Raw genomic sequence first — 7612 nt, forward strand, 5'->3', positions numbered from 1 at the left:
TAAGAACCTAGAAGAAATGGACCAGTACTTAGAAAAATACAATCTTCCCAGACTAAATCAAGAAGATCTAAAAAAATCTAAATAGACCAATCAGCAGAATGGACATTGAAACAATCACCAAAAACCTACCCAAAAGGAAAAGTCCAGGACTTCATCAGTGACTTCTACCAAACATTCAAAGAAGATTTAATACTTATTCTCCTCAAAATCTTACAAAAAATTGAAGAGGAGGCAATACTTCTCAATTCATTTTACCAAACTCTGGTAAAGATAACACAAAAAAAGAAAACTACAGACCAATATCTCTCATGAACACAGATGTAAAAATCCCAAATAAGATACTAGTGAACCAAATACAGCAACATATTAAAAAGATTATACACCACAATCAAGTAGGCTTCATCCCAGGGGCACAACATACGCAAATTGATTAATGTGATACACCACATAAACAAATTTAAAAATAAGAATCATATGATTATATCAATAGATGCAGAAAAAGCCTTCGACAAGATACAGCATCCATTTATGATCAAAACACTTAACAAAATCAGTATAGAAGGAAAGTTCCTTAACATAATAAAGGCCATCTATGACAAACCGTCATCCAACATTACACTTAAAGGTTAAAAACTAAAAACCTATCCTCTAAGATCAGGAACAAGACCAGGATGTCCACTATTGCCGCTGTTATTCAATATAACATTGGAGGTCCTAGCGAGTGCAATCAGGCAAAAGAAAGATATAAAAGGCATCCAAATAGGAAACAAAGAAGTCAAACTGTCACTTTTTGCAGATGACATGATTCTTTCTATAGAAAGCCCTAAAGACTCCACAAGAAAACTAGAAACAATAAGCACATACAGTAAAGTTTCTGGACACAAAATCAGTGTTCAAAAATCCATAGCTGTTCCTATACTCTAATAACGAAGTGTCAGAAAAAGAAATGGAAAAACAATACCTTTTGCACTTGCAACAAAAAGAATAAAATACCTAGTAATAAACCTAACGAAACATGTGAAAGACCTATATAATGAAAACTATTTGACCATATTAAAAGAAATCAAAGAAGGAGTGGCTCCATAGTGTAGTGGTTAGCATGTTTGGTCCTGGGTTCACATCCCGTGTGGAGCCACGGACCATACCCCCGGTGCGCCAGGCCCCAGGTGCGTGCCGTGAGTGCATGGGAGGAGACGCCCCACCTTCGGAGATCCAGTTCTTAAGGGGAGACGGCAACATCCGTAGGTCAGGGGTGCCGCCCTATGACACATGGTAAGAAACCTGCTCACTCGTGCCTTGGGGTCCAATAAGCCTGGGTTCGGGGGTGGACAAACCTTGTTCACCTCTGGAAGATGTTCATTTCTGAGCCTGAGTGTCTCAAGTGCACAACGGGGCCAGAGCAGGACGGACCTGGCCGGGCTGTCGGGAGGGCTGAACACGCAGTGGATGCAGAGAATTTTTGTACGGATGTCAGGTGCGGTGTGCTTGGCTCTGGGGCGCTGCAGAGACTACAGAACAATCACTTCTTCTCTTACTGTCACCATAATAATGTAAGCTCCTTTTGGGCAGAGACCAGAGTTCCTATCACAGTCTGCAGCACGTGCCCCATGCAGTGTGGGACACACGGCACTGCTCCGTGTTCATTAAAACGAACTCCTAACGCCCTGCGGTTGTCTGTCTGTAGCAACAGGGTAAAATATTAAGTCATGACTGAAGAGTACACCCTGATTATCTGCTAACCTGTGACAGCAGAGAGCAGAAATGACAGACAGTAGAAACGAAAAGCAAATGCAACCTTCATGAAGGTCTAGGAAGTGCAATCATTGATTTTAATGGCAGGTAAAGCATGGCCAAGATCCTAAAACAAGGTGGAACACAGAAGTACATTTCTCTGCACTTTCAAAAGAAACAGGATTTGTTAGTCTCTTAAGAGGCATACAGACAGCATGGTGAGCGCCCCATGCCTCCATGTACTTTTTGTCTGCGGGGGAGAAAAAGTTCCATGAAGCCTTTTTGGGTTGAGATATTTGGGTGTTCTGTTTACTTCTTGAATTCCAAGCTCCAGCTCATTCCTTAGATTTGGGACATTCTTGTCCACTATTTGTCTGAAAATGCTTTCTAGTCCCTGCTCCTTTTCCTCACCTTCGGTAATGCCCATTATTCTTATGTTTCCTCTCCTGATGCTATCAGCTAGTTCTTGTATTTCCCTTTTATTATTTTTCATTCTTTGGTTTCTCTCTTCTTTCTTCTGATTTATTTCTAGATTTCTGTCTTCAATATCACTGATCCTTTCTTCCATTTGGTTGACTCTATTTCCGAAGCTTGCAATTCCTTTTTTCATGTCTTGCAGTGTGTTTTTCATCTCCAGAATTTCTATTCGGTTCTTTTTTCTTTTTGAAGGTTTCAATCTCCTTGCTATAGAACTCATTCCGCTCATCTAGTTATTTTTTCAATTCCTGAAATTATTGATATGAATTGTTTTTTCAGAAGTACCGTCCTGAATTCTCTGTCATTTAGATCACGTATTTCTATGTCTGTAAGCTTATTTTCTGGAGATTTTCCTCTTTCTTTCTGAGCTGCCTTGTCACCTTAGTTGTTCATGGTGTTTAATGGACTATTCTTCCATCTGGGCATTAATGGAATTATATTCTGCGTTTTTTCCAAAAAAGATTTATTACATAAAGGTCTCTCCTTAGCTTGTTGCAAAGAAGGCATCTCTATTTTGGTTTCCAGTAGATGGCACCGAAGCCTCTTGGATCCCTGCTTTACATAAAGTCTTAATAATGCATTTTTTTTTCTTATAGATCGCTATTCAGTCATGCTCGCTACCTTCAGTCTCAGTCCCTGTCATGTTAGTGACAGTTTCGGTAGCATTTGCTCAGATTCTCTTGGGGTTCTGCAGTGTTCACTCTTTGAGGATATGGGGAGAGGGACCCTCTTAGTTAGGGGATGGGGGCTGTGGCTCAGCCTTGCATTTTACAGCCGTGGTTGGTAATAATCAACTGTTGTTTCTTTACCATCCCACTTCTCTCCTTTGTGCTTTCTTTCCTCTGTCCCCTCCTCTGTGCTTTCTTTCCTGATCCCTGGGCACTGTCGCCTGTCGCCCGGAGCTCACAGCTCTACTAGGCAGGGCTATTCCCAGAACCCACTGCACCTGCTCCCTTTTCAGGGAGCTCCGACTGTGAGAGACAATTTCTTTTTTTTCCCTGTCCACTAGCCAATTCTCAGGGTTCTGACCTGTGGTAGTTCTTATGCACAGATCCCACACTCAGATGTGCCAGTATGAAGTTGGGGTGTTTTTTGGAATTTTTGATGTTCAGCTTATTGGTTTCCAGGGGAGAGATCTTGGGATGTCTCTCTGCCATGTTTCTGATTTCACTCCCCAAATTCACATTTTAAATAGAGTCTTTATCTTGACCTGGAAATAACTTCGATGTGTTCCAGAAAGTCCTTGGAAAGTCTCAAAAAAATTTTTGTTCTCTCTTTTTATAAAATAGATATTAAACTAATCAGACTTATTTGGTATGTTAAATTGCATGGGAAGCATTGTCAAGTAAGTGATGATAAACTTCTAGGGTATATTGTATAGGTAAAGAATGGCTGTAAATTAAACAAATAGTTGTTGCTATGGAAAACCTTAAGATGGCAGCTTAGTTCTGCCAGGTTCCCTGGCAAATCCCATTTTTTTTTTTTTTTGGTTTTTGTATTCTTTATTCTCCACAGTGTATTGAAACTGGATTTTATTCAGCTGGCACTACGTATGGGTTATCAATATGTTCTTAATGTTGCATGCATATTTTCTGTAAGAGTTGAATCCATCCTCTGCTTCAAGGCTGATGCCCTCACAGTGACAAAAAAAATTGTTAGAAAATCCATTTTCCATTTGGGGTATACCTTCCACAATCTCTAGTGATTGAGGCACCCACTTTAATGTGTAAATCATATGAGCCATGACGAAGACCTTGCAAACTTCTTGGAATTATCACTGTCTTTATCACCCTCAATCATCAAGCAAGATCAAAAGAACTAATAGAAAAACTACATTCAAGCAAAACAAGTCTTAATTACATGGGACTGAATGAATTGATTATAATTGATATAAAATATCAAAAGAATGATTATAATTTTCATGACTTTTCATTTGAAATATTGCTGGTTCCTTAATTTTTGTGTTCGTTTTTCCAAATATGAGGAAACCTTTCCTCCTAAGCTAACTATAACATAGAACAACTTGGTAAATTATACCTTTGTAAACAGAACTGAAACATTTCTCTTTTTCTCCCTACTTGAACTCTCCAGAATTCAGAAAGTCTGATTATTCTTATTTTCATGGTAATATTTTTATTTGCATAAATTCAATAAGAATCTGTTCTCCTTACATAGGACATAATTGGAAACTGGTTTTATTACCAAGGCTTTGTCTGGAATGTGAAATTAGAGAAACATGCATAGACGCAGTTATGACCAAACAGCTTTAGGGAATTAAGATTGATTTATGAAAGCCAATAAAACCCTTGGAAATATTGGCTTGGCACCTTGTTTACAAGATTCCTGGTAGCCTTACCAGGTGAGTGAGAAAGGTTATTTCCTGGCAGGTGCAGGAACTTGAAGATATTTTTGGTGATTTCAAGAAGAGAAGAACTCACCCAAATTTATACATATTGCAGGCAAAGTTGTATGGCAAGTACTTGCCTTGTTTTTTTTTTTTTGGTCTTGAGAGGTCATTTAAAGTTCAATTTGAAGAGTTCTTATGAAAAATTCCAGTAAAGCAGATTTAAAAGAGCCTATATGATTAATTATTATTATTGCTGCTCTTTTGTAAATAACAGTACAAGTCTAGTGAAACTAGACTTATTTTGCAAACAAATTAGTCTTATTTTGGTATCTTGGGTAAAAATGAGGGTGACTTTAGAGGGAAATAATTGTTTCAGTAGAAACTATAATATACATTTGTGGACATTAAGGTTCTAGTTAATTGTCTTTGAAGTTTTTTTTTTTCTACCTGTAAACTGGACTGGGTCCTGAATTCTAGTTTCCTCAAATATTTGGCTACAACTCTCCAAATTGAAGTTTCTAATTTTCTCTCACCATTTTGACTTGGAATCAATGAGAACAAAAACTTTTCTTTTTTTTCAAAGCCTTGCAAACTGAAACGAGACAACTTGATATAAACTTCAGAGAAATCTCCACAACAGCTAATATATGGACAATCTTCAAGCCTATTGCAGAAAAAGCAACAGAGACGTTCAAACTGCAAATGAGGAAAATCAAGCAGATTGTCACTGCTTGCCTTCACTCTATCAAAAGATGTGTCAACCCTGACATTTAGAAATCTTCTTGACTGGCTGCAACCTTGGCTCTGAAACTGTTTTATAACTCTTCTAGTCATTAACCATTGTTTTTTGTTTGTTTCCACGGAAATGACTCTTGTTAATTATCTAATTGCTTGCATAATATAGGCCTAACTTTGGGACCCTACCTGCAAGATCATCTCATGAAATGAGATACAACTATTTAACTAAACTGTTATATTCTCAAGACTGAGACTGGTTTAATGCAAGATGGAACAATCTATCAACTTAGCTTCTGGGATGTGAAATTTCTTATTTGAATTTTCAAATGCGAGAATGTGAGGGAGCAGAATTTTTCACCCCAAAATATATTATTTTAGGGTGGTTCTTGTGGCTAATCTATTAATCAAATTGACATGTTGCAAATTAGCAGGAGAAAAACAAATTAAAGTTTAATAACATGTATACCTCCTGTATACATGGGAGAGATCCAGGAAAACTGAGTAACTTACCAAAATGGTGGAAGGCACCACCTTAAATACCACTTTCAGCTAAAGACAAAAGACTTTGAGGGTGGAAAGCCAGTTATGGGAAGTCACCAGGAAGAGCAAAGTAAACAAGGGTAAGAGTCTTATGCAGATTTAAGTCCTTGCCATTATCTCCATTGGTAGAAGTTTCTAGAGATTTAGATATTTTCTTCCTGGGATGGTGAGGTAAAGACCCTTACAAAGGAGATTTCCCTTAGAAATGTAAATGTCCTTTCACATAGGCTAACTTATACTGGGTCTTCAGAGCTTCTCCCATGTCTGCAGTTTCTTAAAATTAACTGGCCTGAAATAATATTTCCAGAGCGGCATATTTTGAGGCAGTAAGCTCTGCTCCCGTTCATAGTCTCCTGTATGCTCCAGAAGGAAGTGGAATAGGATACTGGTTAGTGTTAATAATGTGGCTCAAAAAGAGTAAGACCAAGGCACACCCAAAAAGTGGTCTCAACAGGCACACGAGCCTGCAGGGATGAATCCCAGTCTGTGGGGTAAGCCCCCACACAGCAGCTCATACAATGGGGCCATGAATGTAAAGTATAACATAAAGAATATAGTCAATCATATTGTAATAACTATGTATGGTATCGGATGGGTGCTGGATTTATCAGGGTGATAATTTTGTGAGTTATAGAAATGTCTAATCACTATGGTGTACATCTGAAACAAATGTAATATTGTATGTCAACTGTAATTGAAAAATAAAAATTATTTTAAAAATTAGTTAAAAAGAATCCAAATGATGAGGATAGTTCTGGGACAACATTAAAGATACCAACATTTGCATCATAGGAGTACTAGAAGAAGAAAGAGAGTAAGGGATTGAAATCCTAATTAAAGAAATAATAATGGAATACTTCCCTAACATGGCAAAGAATATAGACATACAAGCCCAGGAAGTGCAGAGAGTCCCAAACAAGATGAATCCAAAGAGGTCCACACCAAGACATGTCATAATGAAAATGCCAAAGATTAAAGACAAAGGGAGAATATTAAAGGCAGCAAGAGATAAGCCATTAGGTATCTACAATGGAGTTCCCATAAGACTGTCATCTAATTTCTTAAAAGAAACTTTGCAGGCCAGAAGGGATTAGCACGAAATATTCAAAGTATGAAAAGTAAGGAACTAAAACCAAGATTACTCATCTCAGCAAGCCTATCATTTAGAATCAAAGGACAGATAGCTTCCAAGACAAGAAAAAACTAAAGGAATTCATTACCACCAACTAGTATTACAAGTCATGTTAAAGGGACTTCTTTAAGAAAAAGGGGAGTGACATCAGAAACATGGTGGAGTAAGAGACATCCTCAGATCTCTCCCCTTGAAACAACAATAAGCTGAACATCTAAAACCCACCAAAAAAAAAAAAAAAACCCAAACTGCACACCAGCACGTCTGAGCCTGAGATCTGCTCATAAGAGCTACCACAGGTCAGAACCCCGGGTGTTGGACAGTGGACTGGGAGAAACAAAGAAGCTACCTCTCACAGACGGAGCTCCCTGTAGGAGGAGGGGAGGGGAGAAGGTGCGGCGAGTTCCCTGAATAACCTTGCCTAGAAGAGTTGTGAGTTCCAGGGGGGCAGCAACAGGGCCCAGTCATCAGAGCAAAAAGCAGAAAAGCAGGGATGGCAGAAAAACAACAGTTGATTATTACCAGCCATCGCTGAAAAATGCAAGGCTGAGCCGCAGCCCCCATATGCAAATCAGTTAATGTGATACACCGCATAAACAAATTAAAAAAGAAGAATCACATGATTATATCAATAGATGCAGAAAAAG

At 38.4% G+C, this 7612-nt stretch overlaps 1 protein-coding gene across 2 annotated transcripts in view; it reads left to right on the top strand.

Moving 5' to 3' along the window:
* RNF113A (ring finger protein 113A) overlaps positions 1–6447 on the top strand; it is a 33292-nt gene extending 26845 nt beyond the window's left edge. For both annotated transcript variants that reach the window (XM_025046053.1, XM_015589445.2), the window contains exon 4: positions 5139–6447. The gene's annotated coding sequence lies outside the window, so the exon portion shown is untranslated. The remainder of the gene's footprint in view (positions 1–5138) is intronic.
* Positions 6448–7612: the final 1165 nt, after the last annotated feature.

This window comes from Pteropus alecto, unplaced genomic scaffold, assembly GCF_000325575.1.
Source record: "Pteropus alecto unplaced genomic scaffold, ASM32557v1 scaffold280, whole genome shotgun sequence".
Taxonomy (NCBI): domain Eukaryota; kingdom Metazoa; phylum Chordata; class Mammalia; order Chiroptera; family Pteropodidae; genus Pteropus; species Pteropus alecto.